The 22531-nt window shown below is 41.4% G+C and overlaps 1 long non-coding RNA gene across 1 annotated transcript; it reads left to right on the plus strand.

The window, feature by feature from the left end:
- Positions 1-1405: 1405 nt before the first annotated feature.
- On the plus strand, positions 1406-8547 carry LOC148809464 (uncharacterized). The gene is made up of 4 exons (XR_016087486.1): positions 1406-2274; positions 3674-3780; positions 7447-7516; positions 7629-8547. It is a non-coding gene; the product is annotated as an uncharacterized LOC148809464 (long non-coding RNA).
- The last annotated feature ends 13984 nt before the right edge of the window (positions 8548-22531 follow it).

Consider the following 22531-nt stretch of genomic DNA (forward strand, 5'->3'; position numbering starts at 1 on the left):
CCTGACTATACTCTGTGTTATATGTAGTCTTGTTTTTATGGCATGTATTGTTTTTTTTTTTAATTTTTATTTATGCTTAACAAAAGAACAAACATTACAATACAAACAAGAGTACATATAACAATTCCAAACAAAAATATCGTCAGGGTACATACTACTACATCAATTCAAGTTATGAGAAAAGATTAAACAAATTAAATAAAAATAATGTCCGCACCGCTTTCATATTTTTGCATTTCGAAATAGTCTGCAAATACCCCTTTACATCCATTTTAAAATACTCAAACATAGGGTACTTCCCAGACCACTTCATTTTATGAATGTGATAACGAGCCAATATAATAATTAAATTTATTACAAAATAAATTTTTATATTGTTTTCACTGGGGCTGAAACTTAACATAATATCTTTTTCAACAAAACAAATATCAATATTCGTCTCTTCATTTATATAATTCTGCAACTTAGTCCAGAACATTTTTACCCTGGGACATAACCAAAACAAATGCTGAATAGTTTCAGGGCTATTGTCACAAAAAACACATTTGTCATCTATATTAATTTTAAATCGTTGGGTAACAAGAGTTTTAACTGGGTAAATTCGATGAATTATTTTGTATGAAACCTCCTTAATTTTATTGGTTATACAATATTTATTGGGCATCATCCAAATCTTTCTCCAATCAATGCGCTTTCCAAATGCGGAATTCCAATATATTGTAGTCGCAAGTAAATTATCATTTTTTAACAAGGATCTCAAAAATTGGTTATTACTTCCACAACTCACAATATCCTTTCCTTGTAGTTTAATATGAGCTGTAAATTCTTCCAATGTTTCTAAAGGACTACTATTACAACTCCTTAAAAGAGTTAATATTTCCCGAGGAATCGCATTAATTACAGCAAAATACTGATCCAAAGTAATAGAAATATTGTATCTATTAACAAACTTGGTGTAACTATATATTTCACTATCAGCCTTGATTAATTGTTTAATCCAAATTATATCATTCTTGACCCAGTTTTCAAAAAATAAGGTTTTATTTCTAATTCTTATATATTTGTTGTTCCAGATAGTAAATCTATGTGGGGAAAAGTTATGTTTATACATAAGTGACCACGTCAGAAGTACTTGTTTATGAAAACTGGCAAGTTTCAAGGGGATTTTTCCAATGTCAAAGTTACATTTTAGTAAAAACTCTAGACCCCCTACTTCTTGAAATATCATATTGGGGATTATATGCCATACATTTTGCTTATTTTTTAAATAGTTTTGTATCCATTTAATCTTAAAAATAGCATTAGATGTCCTAAAGTCTAAAGCATTTAAGCCCCCTTCTGCCTGTGGATGACAAATAATTTCTCTTTTGAGATAATGGGGTTTATTCCTGCATGTATTGTTGTTATAATTAAAAAGAAAAAAGACGCGAATCGATTACGTCAAAAGGAAGTCGCCCACAGTGCTTGTGGGAAATGTAGTCTCTCTAGTGCTCTATAGAGCACTACAGAACACATGCGCTGCCCACGCGTTCCGCAGATTTGATTGAGCATCAGAATTAATTATACAATTTCAGCGTATTTATCGTGTCGCGGATTTCTATGTCTGTCTTACAAGACGGACTCGGCAGGAGCTGTTTCTTGCTCTCCGGAGTGAAGCTGCTCTGGGAAGAGACGAGCAAATCTTCAGACTCTTTGTAAATGAGACATCCTGACAGCTGCGCCGACCTGCTCTTTATTGACCTGTTGAACCTGTCTGTGTAAAGAGCAGGAGTATTGTGTACCTCTGATTATGTTATGTGTACTCTAGTGTGTATTTTTCTTTCTGTTTTCTGTCCTGTTTATTTCACAAGACGGACCCGGGCAGCAGCCTGTGTCTGCAGCGCTCATCCCGCCTGCATGTTTGCAAACTTTTCTCCTGTGTTTATTTTACTTTGTTAAATAAAACGTGGTTGCCGGGGAAACGGTGCTGCAGAAGTTGTTGGGATCTGACCTCCAGGAGGTAAACAGCTGGCTTTTTTAATCTAATCAGCGAGCAAAGCAGAAACGTTAGTCTAAAAAGCGCTGGCTGGAGTATTTTGTGGAAGAAACGGTGAGTCGCAGGCTGTGGGACAGGACTATCAGGGACACATCAGCGCTGGACACCAGACTCACACCGCTGGGCTCACTGCACCATGAGCGAGTCCGTCGGCGCCTCCTCCTGCTGGGGTGTGTTACTGCAGGAGTGAGGAGTCTCCGGTCTCCGGTCGCGTCATGATCTGCAAGTGGAGTGAAAAGGTGAGAGACGGCGGCACAGTGGGTTTCAGCGCTGGGACCCTGGATTTAGTTCCTGGGGTGCTGTGTGTGCGGAGCTTGCATGCTCTGCCCCTGTTCTCATGGGTCTGGTTTCCTGGGGTGCTGTGTGTGTGGAGTTTGCATGCTCTGCCCCTGTTCTCGTGGGTCTGGTTTCCTTGGGTGCCGTGTGTGTGGAGTTTGCGTGCTCTGCTTATGTTCTCGTGGGTCCAGTTTTCTGGGGTGCCGTGTGTGTGGAGTTTGCGTGCTCTGCTTATTTTCTCGTGGGTCCTGTTTTCTGGGGTGCTGTGTGTGTGGAGTTTGCATGCTCTGCTTATGTTCTCGTGGGTCTAGTTTTCTGGGGTGCTGTCTGTGTGGAGTTTGCATGCTCTGCTAATGTTCTCGTGGGTCAAGTTCCTGGGGTGCTGTGTGTGTGGAGTTTGCATGCTCTGCTTATATTCTCGTGGGTCTAGTTCCTGGGGTGCTGTGTGTGTGGAGTTTGCATGCTCTGCTTATGTTCTCGTGGGTGCGGTTTCCTTGGTTGCTGTGTGTGTGGAGTTTGCGTGCTCTGCTTATGTTCTCGCGGGTCCAGTTTTCTGGGGTGCCGTGTGTGTGGAGTTTGCGTGCTCTGCTTATTTTCTCGTGGGTCCGGTTTTCTGGGGTGCTGTGTGTGTGGAGTTTGCATGCTCTGCTAATGTTCTCGTGGGTCTAGTTCCTGGGGTGCTGTGTGTGTGGAGTTTGCATGCTCTGCTTATATTCTCGTGGGTCTAGTTCCTGGGGTGCTGTGTGTGTGGAGTTTGCATGCTCTACTTATGTTCTCGTGGGTGCAGTTTCCTTGGGTGCTGTGTGTGGAGTTTGCATGCTCTGCTTATATTCTCGTGGGTCCGGTTTTCTGGGGTGCTGTCTGTGCGGAGCTGACTAAAGCAGTGACCTCCTTCCTCTACAGATTTTTTTTTATTCCGGTGGGATCATCTGCAGACTTGATTCCTTTCACAGAGTCAGCAGTAGATACACAGTTGTTAGCATAGGAGGAGTACAGAAGAGGTGACAGCAGTCCTGGTGACCCTGGTATCTCTTCCACTGAGGACCGTCTGGCACAACCAGAGGTGTGAAATTGAAATTCTTTGGAAGGAATGGGAAGCTAAAGGTAGAGTCACAATCTCTGATACATCTAATCAAAACAGTAAGTTCTTTAAAACAACTAAAAAAATGTGATATATATATAAACGAATTTGCAAGTCAAGGTGTACCACTAAAACCCCCAGGAAAAAATTCCCCACCTGATCGTATCGCAGTCGAGGAGAAAGCCAGGGCCCAGGCGCTGCGAGGCTGCAATGCCAACCAGTCCGTCAGTACAGGTGTCGCTACACACGAGTAAAAACCTTTCCTGTTCATCACCTGTCAGGTTTCAAGTCATCGGAGAAGGACGGGCATCTTCAGGCTGGTCTTCAGCTGAGGCTCTGAGGAGCTCCTGACAGACACGAGTGGAGCTTCGCTTTCAGCACCACTGTGGTCAGTAAAGGTTTAATATTCTTAAACACCGAGAGCTGGAGTTTCTCTGAACGTGATCTGCATCACAGCGGCTATGTTTCATTCACACCGGAACTCACAACACACACAAACAGTGCAAGTTAATGTGACCTTAAAAATACGCATCGTATGACATAATATATTTGTGAAGCAACCCGAAGGCGCTGATTTCACAGGCGTCTCCCTGATGTGCTGTAGAGTGGGACTGCTGGACGATGGACGGACGAGTCGCCCCTTCCTGCAGATGCAGTACTTTGACACCAGAGGGGTGAAAACATTTGTAGAAAATTCATTTTCAGATACGTTGTGTTTTCTTGAGAGAGGGAGTCTTCATTATCCCCAAGGTGGGCATGTGTTTCATGGCAGTAGGCAGTATATAGAAAAGCACACAAACTAACAACACACAGGCACGTGCCCAAGAGTCATCTGTTGAGATCACACACTGTATTATTATTACTGAGATACAGGCTCACTGTCTGTTCCTCAGGCAGGTGTGGGATACATTTGGGTCTTCATCACACAGTTGCTATTGCCTGATTGTGGTCTCTGAACCTGTACTTGTCAGAGTCTGTATCTCTCTGCTGGTTCTTAGCCTGGACAAATATCCAGCTAGATAAGATAAGATTTCATTGTCCCCTGAGGGAAATTTTGTGTGGACACCCAGCACTCCTGTCCATTTAAATAGAATGCAAACAAAAAAAAAGAAGAAAAGAAAAACATTGCACATCGCTCTATTGCACCTGTACAATATAACACATAGCAACATGTAACTTTTATAACACATCACGAAACATATCGCACTCAAGTGGGTTGTAAGAGTCAAAATTGTGTTTATCCTTGACATTTGCATTGGCAGCTTTAATGGATAGTGGAACACAGGTATGTTTGTATCTGTTTGACTTATATTTGGGAACCTAAAAACGTTTGACAGAAGGAAGAGGTTGGTATTCAGAGCTGAGGATGTGGGAGGGATCTGATATATTTCTTCCTGCCTGTTTGATGAGGGAGTTTTCAAAGATTGTCTGCAAGGAGAGATGCCGTTTCACTCCCATGACCTTCAAAGCTGTCTGGAAGAGGCGGTTATTTGTGATTTTAAATGAACTGATAGTTCAGTACAGATACACTGTAATACCATATCTGATCATGCTCTCGATTACAGCACGGTAGAAGAGTAGCATTACTTCTTGTCCAACCCCAAGCACTCTTAGTCTTCGCAGGAAATGTAAACTCTGCAGCAGACCAGACACTCTCAACACGAGTAGTCCAGCAACAGGTTACTGCCTATGTGTACACCTAAGTACTTATATGAATCAACCTGAGTGACAAATTCATTGTGGATTACTACATGCGTGTGATCACCAACTGCTCTGGGATCAAAAGCTATTTCGTTTGTTTTTTTAACATTGAGAATTAGGCTATTGTTGTCACACCATTGCACAAACCTTTAGACTTCTGACATGTATACAGATAAGCTGCTACCTCTATGCATTAACTGGCGATGCTGTTCAGAACAACTATCATCTGAGAATTTGAAAATGAAGTTGCTTTGACTACTGCTTGTACAATCATTTGTATAAAGTGTGAACAGAACTGGAGAGCTCACACAGCCCTGAGGGGCACCTGTGCTCATAGATCGTGACGCGGAAAGAGTTTTGTTGAGCCTGACATACTGTGTACGATTTGTTAAAAATGAATGGTACCATCTCATAATGTTATGGTTAACAGAGTTAGTATGTGTTGTGTGTATTGTCTGTTTAGGATTCTGTAGCATTCCAGTTGGGAGGATGTTTTTTCAGAACTCTGTGCATGGAGTATCTACGGGCTGTTTGTCTCATTTAGTGTCATCTTGCTCAGTGAAGGGATCCCACACTTCCCTGCTGCATAGGGCAAATGGTTCGATTGCACTTTTTAATATTCAGAGCCAGTTGTATTTGGGGGACTGATGTTGTAGAGCCTCCTTTTACTGGCTTGGAAAGCCTTGTGTGCCTGCTCCTTCAGTGACTTCACTGCCAGGAAAACTCCCAGATGAACTGATTGTCATTCAGAGGTATGTGTAGTAGGTTGGGTTCCTAAGTGTTGTTGTTCAGTGTGAAGTTGTAACTGTTTTCCGGAGATCTGGATCTCTTCTGGAAAAGCATGACTCTGGTCTCATGCAGAAGGGCTGTCAGTGCCCAGGTCTGACAGTCCTACTCCAGCAGTTCCAGGCTCTGCTGTTCTTGGTCTAGATGGGCTGGCAGTGCCCAGGTATGACAGTCCTGCTCCAGTAGTGCCAGGCGTTACTGTTCTGGGTCCAGATGGGCCATCAGAGCCCAGGTGTGAATGTGTTGGAATGTGTGGGGGTTTGGTAGGAAGCCGGTCTGACTCGAATGCAGGACATTGTGCTCAGTAAGGAGGGCCGGTAATCAGATATTCAAGATACGACAGAGTTCCTTCCCCAGGTTACTGTTCACACTGAAGCCCTGGTACCTTACAGACGGGCGTGATCAGTCCTTGATTCCAGGCCTCAGGGAAACAGCCAGCCGTCAGGACGAGGTTGAGGAGTTTGAGCAGGCTTTGCTCCAGGTCTGAGCTGCAGTTGGGTCAAGCATTAATACAGCATCGCAAGACTTCTTTCAGTCATTTTCCACCCTTCCATCTCAGTGAATCACGTATGTTAAACTTCTATCTCGTGTTTTTGAACAGAAATGGGCAAGCCTATATTACAAATACTTACCACCAGACAATTTAAAGTTTTCTCACAAATAATTCATGGTGAAACTTTATATTTTCACAAAATAGGTTTTTTTTCAAATCCACAGTGCGTGGGCTTCATTTTCCTGTCCAGTATAGCGCTATATAAGGGTAAGCAATTTTTAATTCATTAGAAGCAGTAGGACGAGTGAAGTGCGCTTCTGATGGCCGATCATTGGAATTAAAAAGGAAAAATTGTCTTAGAAATTATGATTTTTACAATAATGTGCCAATGGCGCCACTTGGTGGTCATGAAGCAAAATTTCACCTACAGTTTTTTTAATTTTAAATACCGTTAAGAATATACGTATTAATAGTTTTTTTGTTTTTATTAAAAAAAGCATTATCAACAACAAATAATACATTGCAAACAAGGGTAAAGTATTAAAGTAATGTAATACAAAATAAATAAAATAAACTTCAAAGACGCGAGTTGATGACGTCAGAAGGATGTCGCCCACATGGCGTATGGGTAATGTAGTCAGTCTCTGTAGTTCTCCTGGCTGCACTGCCCACTTGTTTCGCTGATTCGATTGAAGGGGAAAACTCGTTCTTGTTTGATTATCCGTGTGACATGTCGCCCAATATAACAGGTAGCTCATGCACTGAAATTATGCGCTTCCAAATGGAAGAGACTCGCATTTGAATAATTCAAAATACACACGAGGGAACGTCTCCAAACCATGTCTAAATATCACAACATGAAAGCTGTGCGTACCTTCTCTTTATTTGCCTGTATAATGTACTCCGGTGATCTGTAATGTACTCTTGCGTGCATCATGAAGCATTTGTATTATTGCACGATAAAGAAAGAAGAAAACACAATGAGGTCGAATTGATCAGCAGCGTGAGCCGATTCGCCGGTAAACACACTCTCCAGCGGTGTCTGGAGTTCACTAATAACTCTCTGCCCTGAAGGACAGGTTTCCAGGAGCTGCAGTGCTTGACGAGCAGAGAGCGGAACCACACCGAGCTCAGCGACAGACCGGTACTTGTATTTGTATTGTATTCTTTGTTCTAGTTAATGCTTACTTTAAAAAATGTAAAAAAACCAATTCAAAAGTGACGCGTTGTTCTGACTTCCGGCTGCTTCCGCGTAGATCCGGCGTCCCACAGAGGAAAACCCAGACTGGATCAGCCTTCCACTGGATCTGGACCGTCGGCAAAGGAAAACCTGGACTGGATCAGCCTTCCAGTGGATCTGGACTGTCAGCAGAGGAAAACCTGGACTGGATCGGCCTTCCACTGGATCTGGACTGTCAGCAGCTTTTGGCCAATCAGTGCGGACTACCGGATGCCCCCGCGGAGACTCCGCCCTCGACGCGGCACTTGGCCAGTCACACAGCTTCAGTCCCGGGATTGTCCGCATCCCGGCGGGCGGTGACACTTCTGAAGAAATGTCCACTGGGCGGCGACAGAGATACACGAGTCTATGGAGGTGAGTCTCACAGCGCTGTGGCTGACTCTTGACGTGCGGAGATTGAAAATCAGCGTAGATGATAACTGTGACCTTTCTGAAAGCAGCCCTGAAACCTAACAACATTTATTTTGGTCATGTTGTGGTTTAGAAACATTCTGGACTGTTTTAAAAACTTATATAAAGAAAGAGATTAATATTGATATGACTTTTAAATAAATGAATTTATGTTACATTTGAATCCCATTGAAAGTAAGATGAAAATATCGTTTGTATATTTTTTGTAGTTTTAAAAGTATTATACTTGCATGATATAATAATTAACGGAGTGGTGTGGGAAGAAACCCATGTTTGAACAGTTTAAAACAGATGTCAAGACGTACCGTACTGTGTCTAGTTGTAAGAACGTTGAAGCATGGATGGACCTTATCTGCATTTACCTTGTGGATTTACCTTGTTTAATCTTTTTTTTTCATAAAATGTACATGTATTATTGCATGTATCCCTGACAATACGCTTAATATGTTATATGTATTCTTGTTTTATTGCATTTTTTGAGACCTTTCCAGACAGATAAACAGTCTTTGTGGGTCCAAAATAAATGTAGTTTATTTTTTTTTAAGTTTGTCCTTTAGGGCTCTTTGGCATTCGTGGCTGTTTGGAGCCCATCTGTATGCCTGGTTCAGGTCATGCAGCTGGCTGGACTGTGTCAATGTGTCCCTGTGCTGCTGTGCTCTCTTGATCTGAGTGTGGCCTGACAGTGAAGGCACTCTTACAGTACAGTTCACCACACTGATGCCCCGAGCTGAGATGACAGTGAACTTACTTGCAGTAGTTTTGTTTGCACCAGGTGGCAAAATCTTCTCTTGCTGGCCCATGACCCCACACATCTGCCTGCAAAAAACTAATAACAGAGCTGTCTGCAATTCTGTGTCGTACTCGACTGGTAATAACCTACAAATTGTATGCTGAACAAAGAGAAAGACAATACAGATCCTCGAGAAGCACTTGTGCAAGAATACAGCTTGTGAGACAGAGTATTGTTGACTCTTAGCCCCTGAGTTCTGTCTGGAAGGAATTCAGCAACCCAACTGACAAGATTAAGATTAGCACCAAAATTAGACAGTAGTGTGGTTGCCGGTACATATGGTGTCAATATTATAATTTATTTTATCTATGCATGAAAATAAAATGCAACCGTGAATTGTGATGAGTAAGAATGAAGGGATTGAATTCCTCTTTAGTGTCCTGAAGGCGATTTGTTGTTTTGCATATCAAAAGCTCAAACATGAAACATTCATGACAATAATAAAACGCAACCACAGTACAGTACCATAATACATATCATAAGATAAGAAAGAAATGAGACAATTAGCTTGTAATGAGTTTATAACAGTAATTAGATTCGTACAAGCACTCTTTTCATTGTCCAACAACTGAAAGCTTTTAGGTATAAAGGAAGGGTCCTCTAATATTTGATGTGTGAGATTGTCGCTCTAGTGGACATCTTAGTAAGTCTGAGGATTTGTGTTAATATGACAATATTACAACTACTAATAATACAGCATTGCAAGACTTCTTACAGTCATTTTCCACCCCTCCACCTCGTGAATCACGTATGTTAAACTTCCATCTCGTGTTTTAGAACAGAAATGGGCAATCCTATATTACAAATACTTACCACCAGACAATGTAACGTTTTCTCATTAATAATCCATTATGGAACTTTATATTTTCACAAAATAGTTTTTCAAATCCACAGTGCACAGGCTTCAATTTTCCTGTACAGAATAGCGCTTTATAAGGGTAAGCAATTTTTAATTCAACAGAAGCAGTAGGACGAGTAAAGTGCGCCCTCTGTTGGCCGATCAGTGCAATTAAATGGAAAAAGAAATTCTGAATTTTACATTGTTGGGTCAATGGCGCCACTTGGTGGCCATTAAGCAAAATTTCACCTTTTAAAGTTTTTAAATGTAAAATTCCGTGAACAGAATATTCATATAATAGTTTTTATTTTTTTAATTTATTAATTAATAGTTTATTAAAAAATATTTAAGCCTTTAAAACAACAAAGAATACAATACAAACAAGAGTACATTTCATGACAAAAGCATCGTCAGGGGTACATATTACAAAATAAATACAAATTTTGAAAAAAGATTAAACAAATTAAATCAAGATTGTCTACACCAGTTTCATATTTTTACAATTTGAAATAATCTGCAGATTCTCTTTTACATCCATTTTAAAGTGCTCAAATATAGGATTCTTCCCAGACCATTTCATTTTGTGTACATGACAACATGCCCTTCTAATAAAGTTAATTACAAAGGATATTTTTGTATCATTTTCGAAGGGGCTGGAATTGAACATGACATCTATTTCTTCAGAACAAATATCAATATTGGTCCCTTTTTTAATATAAGTTTGAAACTCAGTCCAGACAGGTTTTACCATGGGACATAACCAAAATACATGTTGAATAATTTCAGGGCTTCTGTCACAAAACATTTATCATCTATATTAATTTAGAAAACTCTTTCATGTTTAAATGCAGTGGTCACCTCTTAGGATCCCAAGAGCTTTTGATCTCTTTAACTAGTTTCCAGGAAAAAAAAAATCAAGAAAAGATCATTTTGAATTTGTTCAAAAAGTGGAAAAATATAAGGAAGAAGGAATATGAGATAAATAAAACTTTGACAAGCCAATGAACTGCTTTCCTTTGAAAATATCCATCCATTGTCCAACGGCTATATCCACTCAGTGATTCGTTGTCTCGTGTGGCTGGTATAAGAGACGTACTGAAATCAATTGCCAAAAGGATTTGTAAGTCGGTGAAGAAACAGTGCCAATTATTTTTCAAGTATGTACATTTCTGAAGTACTAAAGCCATAAAGTTTTTCTTTGGTAATGCTTTTTCACATAGTTATTTGTATGTAAATGAGAAAAGATAAGACAATCCCTGTGCATGAGTGAGGCTTTTAAAAATAAAATGCTATTGCAATGTCAGTTACATTATTAGGTGATGCTTCCAATGAATGTTCACTAGGTGGAGACACTTTTACACCAGTCTAATGAGGCTCAATCATTTTATGCTGATATAGCGTCTTTCAGGCATGCTCAAGGCACTTTATAACAATGTTCTGTAGGCAAAAAAGAGAAAGAAACAGGCATAATTGACTAACTAAAATAAATAGTTTAAGAACGGTAAAGTATTTAGCTTTAGGCCCCTAGCTTATGGATCAGCCTCCGTCTCCGTATTCGGGATGCCGAGTCAATCTCAGTATTCAGATCTAGACTGAAGACCTATTACTTCAGCCTAGCCTACTCACACCTTACATCATAGCCTGCTACAACCGTGGCTGCTGGTGCTGCTGTACATGCCATTGTGTCTCTCTGTGTTGGCCATCCAGGTGGATACATCTGTTCTGACCAAACTATCCTATTCTCCTCCCCACATGTCTGGATGGCACCCAGATGTTGGATGCTGCATCACTGCTATCGAACCAGGAGGGACATTGTGGATATAGCTATCGTTTAGGAGGAATTTACTGGTTTACAGAGATCCGCATGGAGTACTAACACACAGAAGACATGATGGATTAATACCTTCATTAATTGATGTCCTTTTTTTAAATTATATAATGGTAGCATGCCCAAAGGGGTTGGGCAACCAGTTGACCTTGGACCCCTTGAGTTTTTTTTTCTCCTTACCAAAGAGTTTTTGGTTTCTCTCCTCCATTGTCTTCTGTTCTGTAATCACACAATGTCTAGTTACTTGCATTGTTAAGCACCTTGGGGCAACCTTGTTGTGAAAAGCACTATATAAAAATAAATTGAATTGAACTGAAGGCCACTGGAAGCAGGTTGAGCCAAATGAAAACCATACCCCCTGTTGTTAAAGGGGGTCAGGAAAAGTATTCCCCTGATGTGAGGGGCTGCTGCTGAAAAGTCTCGATGGCGTGAAGTAATCCAGAGGGCTGTGTGAAAGAGCCCTTTCATTTCCTGCCACTGATCCAGCTGTATTTTCATGGCTTTGCTCTAAAACTACACTTACTGCCCAGGGTTCTTAGTACAGTCTCACCCCAGTCACTTTGAGCAGAAGTGAAGCCTCCGACTCCTCAAACTTCAGACAATCACTTGAATTTTGATCACTTTCTGCATAGTCCAACTCTGGCAATTATAATTGGGACCTTATTAACAATATTAATGTCTTTAGCCAGTCCTAGTGCTCATTAAGAGATTTGTTTTATGGTTGAGTAGGCAGTGAGGATCATGATAGCTCACTCAATACTCTTCTTCCACTGTTCATTCTGGTTTACTTGTGAGTCTGTTGGTTGAGACCTGCTAATTTTATTGGATGGGTTACATTGACGTAAGAATGAAATGTGCCTGCACTAGAAGAGCCCTGGGGTCCTAGAGGATGAAGGCTGCCTCCCGAAGTAGATTGGAAACTCAGGCAAGAGAACCAGCAGAAAAGAGGCCAGAGCTCCAGGGCAAAGGCCAGGAACCCTGGTGCAGACTGGAGTGCAGGTTTGGAACTGGGAGCTGTAGTGCAGAGGGAAGGGCTGGAGAAAGAGCAAACTGGAACAGGAAATTCAGTATAGAGTGATGTTGCCAATTTGAAATTGATCCCAAGCTTGAATACATCCACTTTTGTGTATTTTGTTTGCTTTTTACATTAGTTATCGCTCATTGTATTTTTAATTAATCTTTAATGCAAAAGCACTCTTTAAATTGCGTTTAAAAATTCACAATATGTATAATATACATTACTTCTCTCTAAAAAAAAAGGTAACCTACTGTATTTACATCTAACATTTTGAAATTTAATGGTGCAAAATCTTAAGTTATCAGAAAACAACTTTAACTTGATAGGTTAGTCTAGTTATGAACGTTCTGAGCAAAACCATTTCCCCCGTATTCATCCTGGGTCTCAATTCCTCCTTACTAACGTCGGCCTGCAGTGAGGTGCACGTGAAGTTGCTACATATCCAGAAGACGATATTGATCTTGGCCACCTTGTGGATTTTGTAAAGAGCAGTGAGATTCTGGGAAGGCCAGACTGGAAAGGCATCATTTCTAAAGCAGTCAGTTAACTGTATCAACAAAACAAATATTTAACCAACGATAGTTACAGTTTTAAATGACTGGTGGCTTGTAGCATGCATAGGCAGACAGTTAAACTCCAGATTATATCCTGGGAAGACATGGGTGTGAACTTCTACTTGTGACACTTTATATCTCATCTGGCACTGCCACCACATGCTGGTTGTAGTTGCCAGTAGCAGGTATGTATTACTAGTACCACAGCAGTTAAAAATGCATGTTTTAAACTAGTAAGTGCTTGAGGAGGAAGCTGTCCACATTTTTTGGTTGTAAAGGAACAAGAAAGGGTTAATTGCAAAGTGAACAATAGATTGGTTTCCTCCGGTGAGCCTTAAAACTGGACGATAATTTTAATATTGCCTATAGAGCACTATTCCAGTAGGAAAGTGTCCAGCATTCAACTCCACTTCCCCCCCCAGTGTAATTGCAGTACTGTGCCCATGGATGAACACTTGCATTGTTACATGTTGCACCCAAGTGAAGATGGTAAGATTTATAACAAGAGTAACAGATTAAAAACTACACCAATGATGAATCAATCACTTAAAATGCCATTATAGTTCAAAACTTGGCACAAACTAGTATGTGTTGTAAACAGTATTACAGTTATAACCTGTGCAGTTAAATCTGTGATTCAGGGAAACTAGTAAATTTACTCACCTTTTCCACGCTCTACACAAGAAGCATTTTGTGCAAGTGTTACTAAAGAACAGTGTGCACCAGGAAGAAAGCTCTGCATCACATTTTGCAGAAATGACAGGTAGAAGCACTGAAGATGAACCACCTCCCAGGGTTTGATGCTGTACATGAGGTTAGGAAAATGGATACCATCAATAGGCCATTTGAAGTTTAGTCATCAAAGCCATAGCCTATCCTTCTCAAGGGTAGAGGTACACCTATATCTGTATTTTATGGTTGTTTACACAATTACAAATCAGTTATTTTGGTTATATAGCTTTTGAGCAGTAAGTAGTTCATCACATAAGCATATTACCCAGCCCTTTATTGAAAGAGCCCAGGGTGTCTGCACTGTTCAAGACTCCCACAATGGCAGGAGTACAGCACCTCCTGTTCTCAGGAGCACGCTTCACCGGGGCCCAGGGGTCCTGCTTCCCAAGTCCAGGTTCATTGCAGCTGGGAAATGAAGGACGAGGGTTTTAAACAGCTCTGGTTAACACTGCTCACGAGGTGCCAGTTCTTTAAAAACATGGAAAACCTGAAGAGTAAGTTTATCAGGTCAAGACTGGGTATCTATGCTCTAGAGCAGCAGTTCCCAGTCTTGGTGACCTGCACACCTCTGAGACTTTATTTCACTTGGAAAATATAACTTGTGTACGAGCAGGGAACAAACTTCAGATTAATCTGAAGTCAATGAAGGGTTTGATTGTGTAACTAAGGGCTGAGCTGAAACAAGGTCACCAGGAACAGGATTGGGAACCACTTCTCTAGAGTTAAGAGCCACTGGAATTGTTTCCCAAGATTCAGAAAAAGTTATGGAAAACCCTCACTTTGGTAGGCAGGTGGAAAGTGTTGTAGCTTAACTTCCACATTCCACACAAAGGAAAATGGACACTGCTACAGTGTACCTACCCAGCTCACAGTATCCTGACCTTTCCAACAGGAACAGGCACTCCAGTCAGTTTACTACAACCAGCCGAGTGAACTAATCTGAGAGTCCCCACTCATAACGTCAACTAGAGAATTACAGCAGAAACAAGTAAGAAGGCTTCACAGCTGAAATGTGTTTTCTTTCTTCTCTTTTCAGCATGGAATATGCTTATTACTTGTTCCTTTGCAGACTACGCATACTGATGTAGGTACCCACCTAAAATATCAATTAGTCCACCAGAAATGGCTTCATGCAGCTCAGCTGCTTTATACCAGTTATATTTTACCTATGAAATATCTTTGTTATCCTATTATGGGAATGCAAACTAAATGGTCATAATCAAGGGTTTGATAAAACAACCCTTGTAAAAACTCATTTAAATCAATATTTAGCAACAATACAAACACTTGCTGCTCCAGTCCAGGAGTGGTTATCGATCCCCTTTAACCCCAGAGAGTAAAAAGCCAAGTGGTTCAGCCCTGTAAAATTATAGCAAACCTCAAGAACATATTCTACCCCACAGAGCAGCCAGTACTCACCCCTGTTCTGAACCACTGAATGGAAACAGGAGCAAAGGGAGTCCTCTGTTTTATACCCTGAGCCGGGCTGGCACCTCCCCCGTGGAATGTAGCAAAAACAGAGAGGAGCAAAGCATCCACAGGTGACAGTCGTAGTGGCTGTGAAACAGGTTTAACGCACAGTTATAAGGTATATTCCTTAATGTCTTTTTATTGGAGCAAACATGCGAATAGGGATTTCATTGCACTTGTGTATATAACAAATAAACTGAACTGAATAAAAAAAACAGCCTTGTAAACACACACATATGTAGGAGAGATGAGTTTCTAGTCATCTGTAGATATAAATGTGACATTTAAGAGCCCACCCATTACTTATTGTACTCCCACCATGTAGGAGTGTCAGTTTTTTTGTCATTTTGTATTTTTTTTCTTGTGATTAGTGATTGTTTTGACCAAATAAAAGTTAATGACAAGGTTGCAGTTATGTTTGGTTACACAACAAACTGTGTTGTGTTTGTATATGTGATACACAGTATGGATATATATACACTTTGAACATTTGGAATTATGTAAAGGACACTTTAAGGATCTTGAATAATTTGCAGTTTGGCTTTAAGTCGCTTTTCACCATTTATGAGTGAAATTGAAGGGACAAAAAGGTGGTTTAATCACTACGAAACTGCAACTAATTGAATAACAGGAGCAGGGTGCTATTTAACGAGTGTTCTTGGTAGTAATTTGGAAATTAATTTGGCTTTGGGATGGAGAGATCAATAGGTTAGCTGGCTAATGCTTGTTTGGTCATTGGAAGCAGGTGTCTGTTGTATTAGAAGCGGTGGTGGCCCTTTGAGGAGACGCTGGGATTGGCTCCTGGTGAATTAGCCACAGCTGTGAGGTCATCAGGAGGCTTATACAAGGCAGCCCAGGAGGCTGGAAGAGTGTTTGAGGTTTTGTGTAGTTAGACTGGTGGGTGTTAGTTTTTAGTGTCATTACTGTTTAAGGTAAGTAATTTTGTTATGTTTTTTTTTTAGCCAAGAGTTGTTGAGGAATTGTAAAGCTTTTCATAGATGTGTTTTTAAGAACTTTAAGAAATGTCCATGCTTGAGAGTATGGGAATAAGTTAAGGTTAGTGTGAAGTCCCTGTTTGCTTTTGATTTAAACAATTTTTAGCTTTCCCAATACTTCTACATTTTGTTTTAGTGTATGAAACTCTTGTTGGTAAACACTGTAATCTGTTCTCTAGAGCTCAAACCAGCAACAAGAAAGGCTTTATATCCTGACTTGGCAGTTTCACTGGGGCATCAGGGAAGACCCTTCTCTATTCAACATGCTGGTGCTTTTGTCTCTGCTGGACTGTAGAAAACTGCTGCTGCTTGTGGTCTTGGGCTTCCCTCAGTGAACAAGGTGAGCTGAAGGTAAGTAGAGAAGAGATACAGGTCAGTGTGAGGTGAGCTTTTAAGGCTGGGAGAAGTCTGCATGGCACTTGTTCTGGTCCCCTCTCTGTGGGAGTTGGGTGGTCATCACTGTTTTGCTGCCCTTGTCTCCTTCAGGTGCTGTTCTGAGAGGCAGATGGTGACAACGAGCACATTCACATGAGATGGGATGCTGGTGGAGTTTCCATTCCAGATTTTGTTGGAACAGTGTTTGGAAACTTTAGGCTTCTGTGCAAAGAACAGCTTTTTATTAGGCTGGTCAGCAGTGGTGCTGATTGTGTCTGTGAGTTAAACTACACTGCAATGATCAGAGCTCCCCGGTCCCTGGCCATCTGAATGCACAGTGTGGAGTGAGAGGCTTGGAGAATTGTTCAGAGGAAGCTCACTGGCTGGCAAAAAGGATACTGACTGTGTGACCTGTTGATGCCCACCTGTAAGTATTGAAGTCTTTTGGTTTTCACAGTGGAAAGCGAAGAGGTGCTTGAACTTTCCAGATGCCCAGGGGTCTTGAGCAGTTGCTCAAGACCCCTGGGTAGTGTCTAGGAGGATACTTCCTGGGGCAGAGTTGAGTTTCACTCTTGTATTCCATCTTTCATGTGGAGTAGGTTAAAGATTAATTTTCCATATACATGTTGCTTTTTATTTCTGGTATGTGAGCATCAGTGAAGTTATTTTACCCTTAAGAATAGGTCTTGAGTTAGTTTTGGAAGCCTTCGGATGAATTTCTATCGTGTTTGAGTGTTGGTTTAATTTGGTTTAAAGGTGTAGGTCTTCTGTTTTTCTCTTGAATTCTGGGTGCTGTACTTCTATACTGACATATATAGTACAAAACTGGAGCTGGGAGTAAAAATTCTTACTGCTTCCAAGTGCAGAGGATCGAATCGAAATCTCTACTTCAGGTTCTCTCCTGTTGGAAGGGTTGATCAGGCCTTTGCTCCCAAAGGGATAACCTATGCCAGGAATAACATGCAGATGTGGTACACTGTGGACTGGGTGTTTTCTCTTCAGTGAAGATGTGCTTGAGGAGTTATTGGTTTTTAAACCAATACAACAGCCGTGTCAGGGGACCCTGTCAGAGCTGCTCAGTGAGTTCTCTACCACCCAGGAGTAGAGACCGGGGTGACTGTGTGGGGCAGCTCTGGGCTTGACATTGCTTGATCCTCCTTCAAAGGTAGGAGTGGCTTTTCTGTTCTGACTGCCACTCGGCACACCAGCCTTGGGGTGGCTGTTTCTAGGAGCACCTGAGCCACCTGGCTGGTTGAGCCATAGCTGACTGTTCCAGGCAGGAGGGGACCCTGATTTTAAAGCCTTTGTTTAGTCTGCAGCTGCTGGGGTTCTTTGGGTTTCTAGCTTTAATGGTCAAGAGTTCCTGTAGGAGAAGTACTGGTTAATCAGGAATGGAAGTCCATTACTGAAAGTGTTGTGCGAGCACTGGGAAAGATTTGGCTAAATTATTTTGCTAATGGTACCACTGAAAAAAGGAGAATTGGCAGTATGTGAGATTTATTTCATGGGTGCACACATGTAACTAAATCTTACATTGACTGAAATTTTGAACTGAATTAAATTTAAGAATGGGGAACCCTATGCTCCAGTCTAATGTAAGGCAGACTTACTGATTTTAGCCCAGTGAGGCTGTATGTTTCCAATTTCCTGCACTAAAAGCCATGCTGTCAGAGGTTTAGTGCAGAAAGGGGAGGGATGAGTTTCCAGCTGACTGGAAGTGGTTGTGTACTGTGCCTTGTGAGAAGGGAAAGAGCAGTATGGATGTTGTCTTTTGCTAGAAGACTGTTTGTGCTCCAGTTAAGCCTGTTTAGTACTGCTTATTTTTCCCTTGGCTCCTATGTATTGACCTGTGGCCATACAGGACACTGTGGTAATAAACCATTCTGTTTGGTTCACCTTTTTAGAACAAATTTGAAGGAGTTGATTAGGGAATGTGAAGCTGTTTTACCAGTGGTTTGTTCTGTACATGTAATCTCCCTGATGGTAGAAAGCACGATGTGGCTGGAAGGGTAAAATCCATTCCCAGTGGCCCAGCAATGGGTTTCGAGTGCTGTCTGTGCTTCAATTTTTAATATTAAAACTCAAATCTTTCCCCTCTTATGGAGCTCCAGTCAAGGCTGTGTCTAAGTACTGAAGATGGTTAGTGTTTTTGATCTTGTACTGCTGTGCTGTGGAACCTAATTTGTTTTGGGGGGGGGGGACTTGATGTTCTTTATGTGAATTTACTGTAGCTGTTAGGTGTTTTGAGGCCTCTTTTTTTTTGGAAAATGCATTGATGTCCACCACTATTTGATGGGTTATACAACTTTGCAAAATTTGTCAATTCTCTGTACTGTAAACTTGCTACTGCTTTTTTGTAGAAGTGCTGGTAGTGTAAATCTTTTTCCTTTGCTTTAGTAATGTTAAACTTCTGTAAATTGACCTGAAGATCTGAGTATTTATGGGGCAGGGCAAAGCTAAATTTGAATTCTAATCTCTTGCCTGGGGAAGCTTGCAAGCTGATGTCAAGGAAGTCCAGTGTTTAAGGTTAGGATCAGTGATCAGTCAGGATTGGGAGTGCAGTTGAGTCTATCTATATGGTTTGAGATGGATGCACTGAATGTGATACTGTGAGTATTTGTTAATACTGCAACAGGATCCAGAAGTTCCCTAGAGGTCTGCTGTGTCCCAGCTCTGAGAAAAGGAGGCTAATTCTGTCCTGAGAAAGGTGAGGTGATCCACCTGCTGAAACTGAGCTTCTGGATAAGGTGGGACCACTGGTCAGTAATCCTAAAGTTCTTGGACCATAACCTACATCTTCAATGCTGATCCAATTATTGCTTTTGTGGCCAAGGTAAAGGTGAGTTTGAGGGTAAGTAGAGGGGAGGTGCAAGTCGAGCTCTTTCAGTGAGGCCGGCCAGCAGTGGTGCTGATTGTGTATTAGAATGCAGTACAATGATCGGTGCTCCCCAGTCCCTGGCCATCTAAATGCACAGTGTGGAGTGACAGGCTTGGTGAATCCTGTTCAGAGGGAGCTCACTGGCTGGCTAAAAGGGTACCAGCTTTGTGACCTATTGATGTCAATCTGTGAGTACTGAAGTCCTGCAGTGGGAAAGTGAAGAGGTGCTGGAAACTGTCCTTAAACTTCCTGGATGCCCATGGATCTTGGAGCAGGTGCAAGGGTAGTGTCTAGGAGGACACTGTCCCTGGAGCAGAGGTGGGTTTCACTCCCCCCCCCTTTAATGTGACCCCTTTAATTCTTACTTGTGTAAGAACTTTTCTGAAGGATGAAAAGGCACTTCTGGAGTAGGCTAAGTGTTAAGCTCTGGGATATCTTCTGGCGGCTTGCAAAGTTTCATGAGTTAAACCTTTTCTTTTTGGCTTTCTTCTGGGTTTGTTCCCTGCTTGGTTGAAGCTGTTGTGCACTGGACTGGCTGTCATTCTGGCTCAATGACTGAGTTACTGTGTTGTATGTGATTTATTTCATGGGTGCACACATGTAAGTAAATCACATTGGATGCACTGCAGTACAACAGTGACTTGGCACACTGCAGACTCCTGGCTGGTTGCGGCTCTGAGGAGACAGCATGTCAGCCAGGTTCTCTTGATGGGTGTCGGCACAGGAACTGCTCTCTTCACAGGAGAGGAACTGCTGTGGAAAGAGCCCTGGACTGGGGGTTTTCTTTGCTCTCTACACTGTTTCTCTGTTGGTTTGTCCTGGACGGGTGCTGCACTGTGAACATTTTAGCAGTTTAGTACAAAACTGGATCTGGGATGAAGCTTCCTTACTGTTTCTAACAGGTGCAGAGATCTCGGTCTAAATCCTTCTCTCTATTTCAGGGTCTCTGCTGTCAGAAGGGATGAGCAGGCCTTGGGTCCAGAAGAAGGACCTTTCATCACCAGGAGTGCAGTACAGATGGAGCCGGTACCTGGGATCTTTCCGTGAAGATCTGCTGGAGGTGTGGGGTGCTTGTCCCAAGACTGGGAGTCCTACTGGGGGTTGAGGTGAGTTTCCATCCAGGAGGAGAGATTTAATATGTAAGGGTTTTTTTGGTTACTTTCAGGTACATTTGGGGTACAAAGGGTATATTGGTGTACTGTGGATATGTTCATGTACATTGATTAATCTGTTACATTGTATATTTGAGTCTACTTGAAACATTTGGGTTCATTTGGTGCATATGGTAAACTGGGTATTTATCATCTGTTAAATTGAATGCGTTTTAGCTTGGTTTCAAGCTGTATTATACTGCTGTGGGAGATTTAAATTTTTATTTTTCTTTAATTCCTTTCACAAGTGAAATGAGACTCTGGAGGCAGTGGCAGTAGCAACATGGGTAATTCTTGACATGGCCATGGGAGCTACAACATTCAGTGTAGTATATCAAGGAACTCTGCATTTTTCTCTTGGCTACTTTTATCTTTTGAGAGTGTGACAACATGCAGGGGTGTCAGTTGTACTTATCTGTGATGGAGTCTGATGGCAGAATCTGTATGTTACTCTGTACCCATATAGTGGTAGGAGATGTGAGTTCTCAAGGCGAATGGACACCTCCGGCTCGAGTCTCTTGGTTTTACATGAATTTTATCAGTTTAAAATGGGTTTGGATCAAGTGTGTAGTGCCGTGCTCGCTCCAAATAAGGAATTTTTCAGACATAAGACCTCTGTCCTAAAGTCTCTTGCTCAAGAGTTTCCATGCTAATTCTTGTGACTATAAAGTGCTGCATGTAATTAAGTTGTATATGCAAATGAATTGTCTGGACTGGTTAATATTTCTGCTTTACTTCAAGTATGTTTCAGATATCATACCTTTCTCTAGACTTAACCATGTGTTCAGCTTGGGAAGACATTTGTTCCTCCGGTCTTTTTGTTGTAAAAATAAAAGTTAATTTCCTTTTTAGTTGGAGATAACTAATGGATTAATAGTGGTGGGATAGTTCTCTACAGTTGATTGTAATCTATTAATTATCCAAATCTCACCTGATTAACAGATGAGGTGGTAAATGCTAGTTGAGTCATTGGAAGCAGTTGTGTTGGATTGGAAACAGTGGAGGTGGAACACTGAGCACAGGTTGGGATTGGCTCCTGTTAATCGCCCTGAGGAGTTTTATAAGGCAGCCCTGGAGCCAGTGTGTTCCCAGCTGCAGCAGGTGGAGACACTCCTGTGATTGTGGTGGTTTTTGGCTTTTAAAGTGTTGGTTTTACTGTGGTAGGTAAATGTACTGGCTTCTTTTGAGATTTTAATCTAAATTTTTCTAGGTTTGCAAGCCAGTGTAATCATTTACTGTAGCCCTGAGCTTTTATTGGATGAAAATCAAGTGTTTTGTTTTAGTGATCTGTTTATTCTTTTATAGTGGTCTATCAATAGGTTTGGAGTTTTGTGCTTTTTTTCATTCAGTTTATTAGTATCCTGTACAACAGTCAATACACAGGAGCTGTGGTGGTAAAGGTGTTAATTTGGGTAAGTGGTTGTTGATTTTTTCAGAGGAGTTTCTAGTCATTGGGGAATGAGACTTACTTTTATTTGGGGTTTGATCTGTATGTGTACAGGCTGTAATCTCCCAGCTGGTAGATGCATGAAGTGGCTGGAAGGTTAAAATCCATTGGTTGTGGCCCATGACTAGGTTGAGTGTTACTTGTGCTTTTGATTTGCAATTGTTCTGAATGTTTAAGCTCTAAAACCTTTTCAATCCTGGCTGCAGCTGTTTGGTACTGAACAGTTAGTGTTTTGGTCTTGTACTACTGTGGATCTCAAGATAACATTTGTAGGGGTGTCTAGTCACTGTGCAATGTGAAGTTTAGTTTTATAAACTGTTTGCTTTGTATTTGTACAAGCTGTATTCTTCCTGATCTGACAGGAAGGCTTTAATCCTTTCACAGTGGTCTATCAATGTGTGGCAGGTGACTTTTTTTGGGAAAGTTGTAAAT

Source organism: Atractosteus spatula, unplaced genomic scaffold (assembly GCF_055471065.1).
Source record: "Atractosteus spatula isolate fAtrSpa1 unplaced genomic scaffold, fAtrSpa1.hap1 Scaffold_13, whole genome shotgun sequence".
Lineage (NCBI taxonomy): Eukaryota > Metazoa > Chordata > Actinopteri > Semionotiformes > Lepisosteidae > Atractosteus > Atractosteus spatula.